We start from the raw sequence: 11,857 nt of genomic DNA, 5'->3' as shown, positions 1-11,857 counted from the left end.
TTGATGGGCAATTGGGTTGTTTCCAAATCTTGGCTATTATAAATAGTGCTGCTATGAGCATTGGGGTACATGTATCTTTTTGAATGAGAGTTTTCCTTTTTTCCAGATATTTACCCAGGTTGGGATTGCTGGATCATATGGTACCTTTATTTTTAGTTTCTTAAGGAACCTCCATATTGTTTTCCATAGTGGCTGAACCAATTTATGCATTTCCACCAAGAGTGTACTAGGGTTCCCTTTTCTCCGCACCCTCTCCATTTGTTGTGGCCTTTCCCGTTGCGGAGCACAGACTCCAGACATGCAGGCTCAGCGGCCATGGTTCACGGGCCTAGCCGCTCCGCGGCATATGGGATCTTCCCAGACCAGGGCACGAACCCCTGTCCCCTCCATTGGCAGGCGGACTCTCAACCACTGCGCCACCAGGGAAGCCCCTATTTGTAGACTTTTGGATGATAGCCATTCTGACTGGTGTGAGGTAATATCTTGTTGTGGTTTATATTAGTATTTCTCTAATAATTAGCCACGTTGAGCATCTTTCCACATGCCTGTTGGCCATCTGTATATCTTCTTTGGAAAAATATCTGTATAGGTCTTCTGCCCATTTTTTGATCAGGTTGTTTTTTTGTTTTTTGTTTTTTTGTTTTAATTGAGTTACATGAGCTATTTGTTTATTTTGAATATTAACCCCTTGTTGGTCTCATTGTTTGCAAATGTTTTCTCCCAATCTGCAGGTTGTCTTTTTGTTTTGTTGGTGATTTCCTTTGATGTGCAAAAGCTTTTAAGTTTCATTAGGTCCCATTTGTTTAATTTTGCTTTTATTTCTTTTGCCTTGGGAGACTGATCTAAGAAAATATTGCTGTAATTTATGTCAGAAAATGTTTTGCCTATGTTCTCTTCGAAGAGTTTTATGGTATCCTGTCTTATATTTACGTCTTTAAGCCATTTTGAGTTTATTTTTGTGTATGGTATGAGGGAGTGTTCTAACTTCATTGCTTTTCCATGCAGCTGTCCAGGTTTCCCAACACAACTTGTTGAAGAGACTGTCTTTTCTCCATTGTATATTCTTGCCTCCTTGTTAAAGATTAATTGACTGTAGGTATGTGGGTTTCTTTCTGGGCTCTCTATTTTGTTCCATTGATCTATGTGTTTGTTTTTGTGCCAATACCATGCTATTTTGATTACTGTAGCTTTGTAGTATAGTCTGAAGTCTGGAAGGGTTATGCCTCCAGCACTGTTCTTTTTCCTCAGGATTGCTTTGGCAATTCTGGACATTTTGTGGTTCCACATAAATTTTAGGATTATTTGTTCTAGTTCTGTGAAAAATGCCATTAGTATTTTGATAGGGATCACATTAAATCTGTAGATTGCTTTGGGGAGTATGGCCATTTTAGCAATATTAATCCTTCCAATCCAAGAGCATGGACTATCTTTTCATTGCTTTGAGTCATCTTCATTTTCCTTTATCAACATTTTATAGTTTTCAGCATTATATGTCTTCCACCTCCTTGGTTAAGTTTATTTTTAGGTATTTTAACTTTTTTGACATGATTTTAAATGGGATTGTTTTTTTATTTTCTCTTTCTGGTATCTCATTATTAGTGTAAAGAAATACAACAGATTTCTATAAGTTAATTTTGTATCTTGCTACCTTGCTAAATTCATTTATCAGTTCTAATAGTTTTTGTATGAAGTCTTTAGGGTGTTCTATATAGAGTACCATCTGCATATAATGACAATTTTACCTCTTCCCTTCCAATTTGGATACCTTTTGTTTCTTGATCAGAGCATGTAGTCCATTGACATTTAAAGTAATAATTGATAGGTATACAGGTATTTACTTATTGCCATTGTAATCCTTGTTTTCTAGTTGTTCTTGTAGTTCTTTGATCCTTTCTTCTTGCTTCTTTTTTTAAAGTGAGTGAGTTTTTTTTTTTTTTAATTAATTAATTTATTTTTGGCTCTGTTGGGTCTTCGTTTCTGTGCGAGGACTTTCTCTAGTTGTGGCGAGCGGGGGCCACTCTTCATCGCGGTGCGTGGGCCTCTCACTGTCGCAGCCTCTCTTGTTGCGGAGCATAGGCTCCAGACGCGCAGGCTCAGTAGTTGTGGCTCATGGGTCCAGTTGCTCCGCAGCCTGTGGGATCCTCCCAGACCAGGGCTCGAACCCGTGTCCCCTGCATTGGCAGGCAGACTCTCAACCACTGCACCACCAGGGAAGCCCCCCTTTCTTCTTTTTGTTTTTTCTTTCATGGTTTGATGGTTTTCTTTTGTAGTATGCTTGAGTTTCTTTCTTTTTGATTTTTGTAGACCTATTCTATACTTTTAATATTTTTGTTTGGGGGGGCCGTACCATGAAGCTTGTGGGATCTTAGTTCCCCAACCAGGGATTGAACCCGGGCCTCATCAGTAAAAGCCCCGAGTCCTAACCACTGGGCCACCAGGAAATTCCCAACTGTATTTTTCTGATTTGCGGTCCCCATGGGGTTCAAGTATGCTGACCCATAACTATATCTACTGGTTTTAAAGTGATATTCATTCAAGTTCAAACACATTCTAAAAGACCTACATTTTTATACTCCCCTCCCTGACATTGTGTGATTTTTGATGTCCTATTTTCCATCTTCATGTTTATCCTTTTGCTGTTCATTGTAGTTATAATCGCTTTCACAGAATTTTTGGATTTTTAAAAATATATATACTGGCTTATTTAAGTGATCTTCAGTCTTTTTATATATTTGCCTTTCTTTTTGTGATTTTCCCTTTCCTGTATATTCTTGCTCCTTTTCTATTTAGAGAAGATCCTCCAATATTTCTTTCAGGGTAGGTTTAGTATTGCTGAATCCTTTTAGTTTTTCTTGTCTGAGTTTTTTTTTTTTTTTTATCTCTCCATCTATTCTAAATGATAATCTTGCTGGGTAGAGTATTCTAGGTTGCAGGTTTTTCCCTTTCAGGACTTTGAATATCTCATGCCACTCCCTTCTGGCCTGTTAAGTTTCTGCAGAGAATTGAGCTGATAGCCTCCTGGGGGTTCCCTTGTAACTGACTCTTTGTTTTTCTCTTGCTGTCTTTAGAATCCTCTCTTTATCTCTAACTTTTGGCATCTTAACTATGATATGTCTTGGTACGCGTCCATTTGGGTTCATCTTCTTTGGGACCCTCTGTGCTTCCTGAGCCTGAATATCTGTTTCCTTCTTTAGGTTTGGGAACTTTTCAGCCATAATTTCTTCGAATACATTTTCGATCCCTTTCTCTCTCACTACTCCTTCTGAAACCCCTATTATGTGTAGTTTGGCACGTTTTATATTATCCCATAGACCTCATATGTTGCTTTCTTTTTTTTTTTTCATTTGTCTTTCTGTCTGCTTTTCTGATTGGGTGACTTCCATTATTCTATCTTCCATATTACTTATTCATTCTGTGTCATTTAGTCTGCCATTCATTGCTTCTAGATTGGTTTTCGTCTGGGCAATTGAATTGTCTATTTTTAATTGGTTCATCTTTATAGTTTCTATTGGGTTGGCCAAAAAGTTCATTCATTTTGGCCAACGCAATAGTTCCTTGTTACAATGACCTACATTTCTATCCATAATCTTTCTTAATTCAGTTAGCATTTTTATTATCTTTTTTTGAACTCAAGGTCTAGTAGACTGGTATTTCATTATTCTTTCAGATTTCTCTTGTTCTTATAATTGGGAATAGTTCCTGTGCCTTTTCATTTTACTTAACTTTCTCTGTCTCTATGAATTTAGGAGAAACAGTTATCTACTGTGGCTTTGAAGGGATGTTTTTATTGGGAATGTCCCTGTGTAGACTGTGCATCCAATATTTTGCTGTGAGGGCTGGCTTTGGTATAGGCACCAGCCACACCTTTCCTCAGGATGTGCTGGCCATTATCCCCTTGATAGGGGGTGTTGTTGGCGTTATAGTATCTAGAGTTTGTGCTGGATGTGAGGCGGGGCCTCCTCTTTGCTCTGTGGTTGTCACAGCCCTGTCGGGGGGCGGGTCTGCTCCCCAGTTGTTGGAGTAGCAGCTCTGAGGGTCGGTTTCAATCTGGCTCTGTTGCCCTTGAGTGGGTGCCCTGCACCAGGGGAGGTGATTGGTGAAGCAAATGAGTCATGTGTGGTCACAGAGGACCTATGCACCACCTGTGTAGATGTTCATGTCTCTGCTCAGAGGCAGCCCAAGGTTGCACCCCTTTCTCTCTTGTGTTCATCCCAGATCTAGTGCAAAGCTATGGTGTAGGGACTTCCCTGACGGTCCAGTGGTTAAGACTCTGCGCTTCCACTGCAGGGGCTGTGGGTTTGATCCCTGGTCGGGGAACTAAGATCGTGCATGCCACATGGTGAGGTCAAATAAATGAATACGTAAATAAGGCTATGATGTAGAGTAGGCTGGGGCTGCTCGTCAGGGCACTGTGGCTGCAGGAATGGAAGTGGCTGCACTGCTGCCTGGGATCTGGGCTGCCTCTGGGGCAGACTTCTCCCAGGACCTGCCCACCCCTGGGAGACAGACGGCTGTGTACCGCTGACCACACCTGACAGACCATGGCTATCCCACCTGGCTCACACCCCAGGGCCTCTGGGCTGTCTCTGCGCAGCTATATGAATCCTCTCCCAGGGCCTTTGTGCCTGAGATTCAGTGCTTGGCTGCTGCGTACTCCTGTGGCGATAACATGCACACACTGAGAACGTCTGCTCAGCTACACCTGCCACCCTGTGTGCACGCTGACAGTGGCCTTTGCAGCTCTGTCTGGCTCACATCCCAGGTGCCCTTGTCTGTCTCTGCAGAGTTAGACCAAGTCTCTGCCCAGATCTCATGCGTGGCTGTGGCGTGGAGTGAGCAGGGCCAGAGTGTTGGCCCCTTTGGATTGGGAAGTGCAGCTAGGCAACAGCTACCAGAGCAGGGCTCTCTCTGCCCTGGCTGTCAGCGAGCCAGCACACATGCACTCCTCGCGAGTAGAGGCCAGGCTTCTCCAGCCCTTCTATCTGTTTCTGTAGATTTCCTGGCAGGCCAGGGGGCTTGTCTCCTCCCTGCAGGACCCCAGGACTGGTATGCCCAGGTTGTGGCTCAACCTCTCACTTCCCAGGGTGAGGGTCCTCCTGTAGTGGACCTTCTCCTCCTTATAGATCCCTCCCAGGGGCACAGATACTAACCGAAGGCCTTTTTTTCCATCCTACCTGGTTACCTGGAGATCTTTCTAGCAGCTTTGGTTGTATAGGAGATCTTCTGCCAGTTTCCAGTTAGTTTTCCATGAGAATTGTTCCACATGTAGATGTATTTTTTTTTTTTTTGGCTGCACCCCGCATGGCTTGCAGGATCTTAGTTCCCTGACCAGGGACAGAACCTGAGCCCCCTACAGTAGAAGCGCAGAGTCCTAACCACTGGACCGCCAGGAAAGTCCCTTTAAATGTATATTTGATGTGTTTGTGGCAGGGAGGTGAGCTTCACGTCCTCCTACTCTGCCATCTTCAACCACCTCCCGAGCCCTGGAGATTTTAAAGAAATTTTCCCAAGTTCACATAACTCCAAGCTTGTATCCAGCCCTGTCTGAAAACGAAGGACTGTCCTGTTTCCACAGTTCTTAGCTTCTTCTCCGGCATGTCCCACATGGAAGACATAAGTTAAGAAAACAAAACTAGACTACACTTGCTACCGCATTTTTGATTTTAGAAAATAAAAGGTCAGGAATCACTCCATTAAAATTAAAGACTTACTATAGTAATTTAAGGAGGATAAATACCAGAGCGGGTGTCCATAAAAGATAGCTCTTAGGGTCATTGATTTTAATAATATTCGTCAAGATGCTTTGATCAGAACAAAATCCCTTCTCAGACTAGCTTAGACGCAAAGGAATTTCTGGGTCGTTTGGGGGTTTTTTGTTTTGGCTTTGGCTCAGAAGGTTCCCAGAATGATTGAACAAGAAAGCTGTAAGAAGGGAAGAAATGCTGAGTTTTGGAAGCAATCAGAAACCAAAAATCAGAGCTGAAGACACGATCTCTCCGTCTCCTTTTTCCGATGCTCTGAGTCATCTTCGTGTTTCTCAGTAAAGACGAGTTTCCTCCACATGGTGAGACAGATGGTCCCTGAGAGCTCCCAAGTTTTAAAGAGAATGACTTCTAGGGCAAGAGGAACACAGAGACACTCCCCCGCCTCCCCATCCTGACAAGATGCTGTGACTTAAGCACCTTGTCAACCAGGCTGGGTGGCTCGGTGGGGAGGGGAGCAAAGTGAATTCTCCTTCAGATGCACCATCCCTAGAGAATATGATCTCGGATGGCCTTGGCCTGCAGAGCCTTGAAGCAGGATTTCAGTTCCCGGCCAGAGGTTGAGGTCAGACCGCAGCCGTGAGGGCGCTGAATCCTAGTCACTAGACCAGCGGCCGGTGACAAGGCCCCTGGCCCTTTGGCTTTGTAAAAATGAATTCCCACAAAGACGGAAAGTAGTGAAGCAAGTAAAGTGTTTATTGGGAGGAAAAAGAGTATGTGTGGATAGGCACACACAGGTGGGCTCAGAGAGAGAGTCGCGCCCTTGTGGTAGTTTGAATCACTTACATGGGGAATTTCTTCCGGGTTTCCTCTGGCCAATCATCTTGCTTTGCCTGGTTCTGAGTCCAGTACTTGGTTTATCTCAGGGTCCTCCCCTGCATGCGCGTGCATCTCTCAGCCAAGGTGGATTCTTGCGAAGAGGCCTATGGGTAGGCTGACATCACTCCCTTTTTGACCTCGAAGGAGCCTTTCTGAGCCTGTGTATTCGGGAAGGTCTCCTCAACCTCGAGAATGAGAAATATGTGTTGTCTTACCTGGGCAGGGCTCAGCTTCTCCTCCCTCCTGTTACAGTCTTTATCTTGGAGTATCTGTCCACAGGGGACAAACTCCAGCTGTTCCTCCTGGGGCCCATCTATCTCCTGCCTCAGCTTCTGGTTGAAGCTGGGATGAAGACAGGGCCAGCTTCAAGGGCAGGCAACCAGGGCAAAGGGGACCTCACACTCAGAAGGAGACCCACGCTTGGGTTCTAACGCTCTGCCGTCTGCGGTCACCGTTGTGAAGTTCTTTTTTTGTGTGTGTGTGTGGTACGCGGGCCTCTCAGTGCTGTGGCCTCTCCCGTTGCGGAGCACAGGCTCCGGACGCGCAGGCCCAGCGGCCACGGCTCACAGGCCCAGCCGCTCCGCGGCATGTGGGATCTTCCCGGACCAGGGCACGAACCCGTGTCCCCTGCATCGGCAGGCGGACTCTCAACCACTGCGCCACCAGGGAAGCCCCATCGTAAAGTTCTTAATCGTGCATCTTTGTGTTTTGCTGGTGAATTCCGATGGGACAATGGAGCATATGCTGAGAGCTTGGAGGCGAGGTTCCTGCTTCTCCTGGCATTCCTGCTGCCTCCCTACTTTCCTGTATTAATCTGTTCAGGCTGCTTTAACAAACTACCACAGACTGGGTGGCTGAAACAACCAAAATCTGTTCTCTCACAGCTCTGGAGGACAGAAGTCCAAAGTCAAGCTGTGCTCGGGGTTGGTTCCTTGTGTTCCACACCGCTCTCCTGGTGTCTGGTGGGTCTCTGGGGAAACTTTGGTGTTTCTTGGCTTGTACACATATCATCCCGACCCCTGCTTTCATCTTCACGTGGTGCTCTCCCTGGGTCCAAATTTCCCCTTTTTACAAGGATACAATCATATTGGTTGAGGGCTCACCCTATTCCAGTATGACCTCATCCTTTTAATTAATCTGCAATGACCCCTCTGCAAATAAGGCAACATTCTGAGGTACTGGGGGTTTAGGACTTAAAGATGTGGATTTCGGGGGTAGACAAAATTCAGCCCATAAGAGTGTGTGCTGGTGTGTGACTGTGTATGTGTAGAGGCTCTGTGTAGCTCGCTCTGTGGATGTCTGTATAGAACTGTGTGTGTGTGTGTGTGTGTGTGTGTGTCTTATGGACCACATGTTGGTGCCCCCCGCCTCCCCCGTGAAATTCATTGTGTTGAATCTCTAAACTCCAGTCTGGTTGTATTTGGAAATGGGGCCTCTAAGGAAGTAATTAAAGGTTGAATGAGGTCATAAGGGTGGGGCCTTCATCAATAGGATTAGTATCAAGGGGAGGAAAGGTCACATGAGGACACAGTGAGAAGGTGTCCATCTGCGAGCCAGGAAGAGGGCTCTTAACAGAAACTGAATTGACCGACACGTTGATCTTGGTCTTCCAGCCTCCAGAACTGAGAAAACAAATGTCTGTTGTTTAAATCATCCAATCTATGGTATTTTATTGTGGCAGCTGGAGGAGACTAGTATAGTCTGTGTGTGCGTGTGTGTGTGTGTGTGTGTGTGTGTGTGAGAGAGAGAGAGAGAGACAGAGACAGAGAGAGAGAGTCTGTATAGCAGAGCCCCCCACCCCTATGTATTGTTTGCCTTCCAGGTAAATCCAGTGTGTCTTCTCTTTTCTTGCCTCCAAGCATCCTGACCCCTCACTCTCCTCCACCTTCTGTCTTCTCCTTGAGCCTCCCACAACACATACACACATACACGTGTGCATGCACACATAAACATACATACATATATGGATACATAAACCCCCACACGGCATGAGAGCAAAGAGACAGACACACCCTAGGGAGAAACAAAGGAGGTGGGGGAATCAGGGACCTGAGAGTCAGGAGACCTCTCTACTCTTGGCCCCCTTTCCCCCATGCTACACCCACTTTTCTTCACTGTATTTTACAGTCAGCAATGGCAAAGGTACAAACAACAAAGCTTCCTAGGGAACCGGCCCCATCCAAGTTGCAGAACAGCTGGGACTCTTTTCCAAAGAGATGCTGGCTGGACCCCCTCCCTCGGACAAACCCACGGCCACTGTAGGATATATGGCCCCAGAGACTTAGCACATCAAAGATGGAAAGGAGTGCAGAAACCATCCTATCCTGCTTGTCTCTCACTTTTAAAGATCTGAAAACTGAGAAAGGGGTTTAAAAAATGTCTTTCCTTGCACGTTAGAACATGCCTTTCCTGGCTTAATTCAGTTCTTCTTCTGGTGATTCATTCAGATTTCAGAAAGCATGGGTCTAGGACAGGGGTTGGCAAACTATGGCCCACAACTTGTGTTTATAAATAAAAGTTTATTAGAACACAGCTGCCCCTGTTTGTGTATCATCTATGGCTGCCTTCATGCTGCAACAGCAGAGAAGCATAGTCTCAACAGAGGTCCTGTGGCCCACAGATGCTGAAAATATTGCCCTCTGGTCCTTTTCAGAAAGTTTGCTGACCTCTGGCCTGGATTTTAGATGAGATCTGCCACTTCTTTCGGTACTTCTTTGAAAAAAATAAATCCCTTTGATTCTGACCATCTGAGGTCCCTTCTGCTTTGTCTCTGGATGTTCTATCATGTACATACAGTTTCTGGAGGAAAAGACACTAACCAGACCCTCTGTTATTATTCCCGATAACATGGGCATGCATTAACCAAAGATAAGACTTGGAGGTTTTCTTCTTTGCCTATTCGTTGTAGCACTTGTATGAGTAGAAACTTGGCTTATTCATTTATTTGGTTGTCCTGAGGTACAGGTTATAAATGAAAGGCAGGAGAAACACTTAATTTCTTTCCTCTGCGTTTTAAAATTTTGTGAGTTGTGTTTCTAGCATCTTCCAAAGGTAGCCAATAATATCTTTTTCTAAATTGATCCAGTAAGTAGGAGGCCCCCCACCCCTTACCTCTTTGGGTGAAAGTCTGTGAGGCTGTGAGCCTAGACTCTTCACTATCAGTTCCAGACTCATAGGGACAGCTGGTCTGAATAATAATGGTGACACAGAAATAGAAATAGGCGAGAGACATAAAGAAAAAAAGGCATTTGAGTATGTGGATGTATTGACTGTTGTCTGAGACTATCTCTAGCTGTCTTTTTCCTTTGTCTGGTTACATGATTGAGTTTCTTCCTCCCTCCCTCCCTCCCTTCCTTCCTTCCTTCCTTCCTTATTGTTTTTTTGTTTTGTTTTCTCTGGCTGCGTTGGTCTTCCTTGCTGTGCGTGGGCTTTCTGTAGTTGCGGCAAGTGGGGGGGCTACTCTTTGTTGCGGTGCGTGGGCTTCTCATTGCTGTGGAGCACGGGCTCTAGGTGCGCGGGCTTCAGTAGCCGTGACACGCGGGCTTAGTAGTTGTGGTACACGGGCTAAGTGGTTCTGCGGCATGTGGGATCTTCCCGGACCAGGGATCGAACCCGTGACCCCTGCGTTGGCAGGCGGATTCTGAACCACTGTGCCACCAGGGAAGTCCCTCTTTATTCTTTTAAAGTCTTTTCAAGTTAGGTTTTTCCTTTTGTCATTTCCATCCAAGTGTCTGAACTATGCTGGCAATGGAAGGTGGTGCAGATGAAAATAGAAATGATCATATTTCATCAAATTGAAGGCATTTCATCAAATGAAAAACAACAAGCTTTTCAATAAGGGGTACTGGGACAATTGATTATCCAAATGGAAAAATTAGATCTTTACCTCACTCCTTGACAAAAATTAATTTCAGATGGATTAAATATGAAAACCAAATTAAAACTTTTTTTTAAAAAACAAAATTTTTAAGATTTTAAGTTTCAGAGAACATAGAGGAGAGTCTGTTTCTCATGTTAAGTTTCCAGACACGAAGAAATCTCTCAAAATCGAAATAAAAAGATGAATTACTTAGAGTAGCCAATATTGAAAGATACAAAGAAGAATGAAAATACAAATCATAGATTTACTGGAGGTATTTGCAGCATATAGCTTACAAAGGAAAGGTGTGCCTACTATATAACTATGCCCTTTAAATCAGTACAGAAAATACCAACAATTCAACAGAAAAGAAACCCCGAATGGTCAATATTCCTCATTCATAACCAGGAAAATGCAAATTAAAGCAGCAATGAGGTATCTTTATATAAGCAGCTTAAAACAGGTTATGGGTTCACATATTTCGTCAGCAAAAATTCCAAAGTTTAATACACTTATGAATTGGTAAGGATGCAGGGAATTGGAAACATACATCCTTGGTGGAAGAATAAATAGGGGAAACTAGCTTCGTTATCAGTTTGCCTCTTCTAGTGGGTTAAAAGGTGTGGACATCATAGAAGACAGATTTTACTTCTAAATGTAAACCCTCAAGAGATCACACATGTGAGCGAGAAGGTAGCTCCAAGGATGTTTATTGCAGCATTTTGCTGACAGCATAGCATTGGAAACAACCCAAACATCTAGCAGTCCGGGAAAGAAAGAGAAACCATGGTTTGTGCATACAACCAAGTCCTTTTAAAAATTTTCTTTTATTGAGATATAATTCACATACCATAGAATCTATGCTTCTGAAGCGTACGATGCAATGGTCTTTAGTTTATTCACGAGGTTGTGCGACCATCACCACTGTCTAATTCTACATCATTGTCATCACCCCAAAAAGATACCCCATGCCTGTTTGCACTCACTCCAAATTCCTCCCCTCCCCTAGCCCCTGGCAACCAGTAATCTGCTTTCCATCTCTAAGGATTTGTCCTCTCTGGATATTTCATATACATGGAATCCTACAATCTGAAGTGTTTTGTGCCAGGCTCCTTTCACCTAGCATAATGTTCCCAGGGTTCATCCAGGTTGTGGCATGTAAAAGTGCTTCATTCTTTTTTGTGGCTGAATAATATTCCATGGTACGGTTAACAACTGAATTCTGTACGGCAGGCAATAAGATAGAGACACAAAAGTCACCTAGATGAATTTCAAAAGCATAATGTCGAAGGCAATAAAAAAGGTGACAAAACTGTAATAATGATTCCATATATACGTACGATGTTGTAATAACACACAAAATATTACCATATATTGACTATTGATAGATGCTTGAGGAGTAAAAGTATGAAAAAAA

Source organism: Neophocaena asiaeorientalis, unplaced genomic scaffold, assembly GCF_003031525.2.
Source record: "Neophocaena asiaeorientalis asiaeorientalis breed wild unplaced genomic scaffold, Neophocaena_asiaeorientalis_V1.1 scaffold614, whole genome shotgun sequence".
Lineage (NCBI taxonomy): Eukaryota > Metazoa > Chordata > Mammalia > Artiodactyla > Phocoenidae > Neophocaena > Neophocaena asiaeorientalis.
This window is presented reverse-complemented; position numbering follows the sequence as displayed.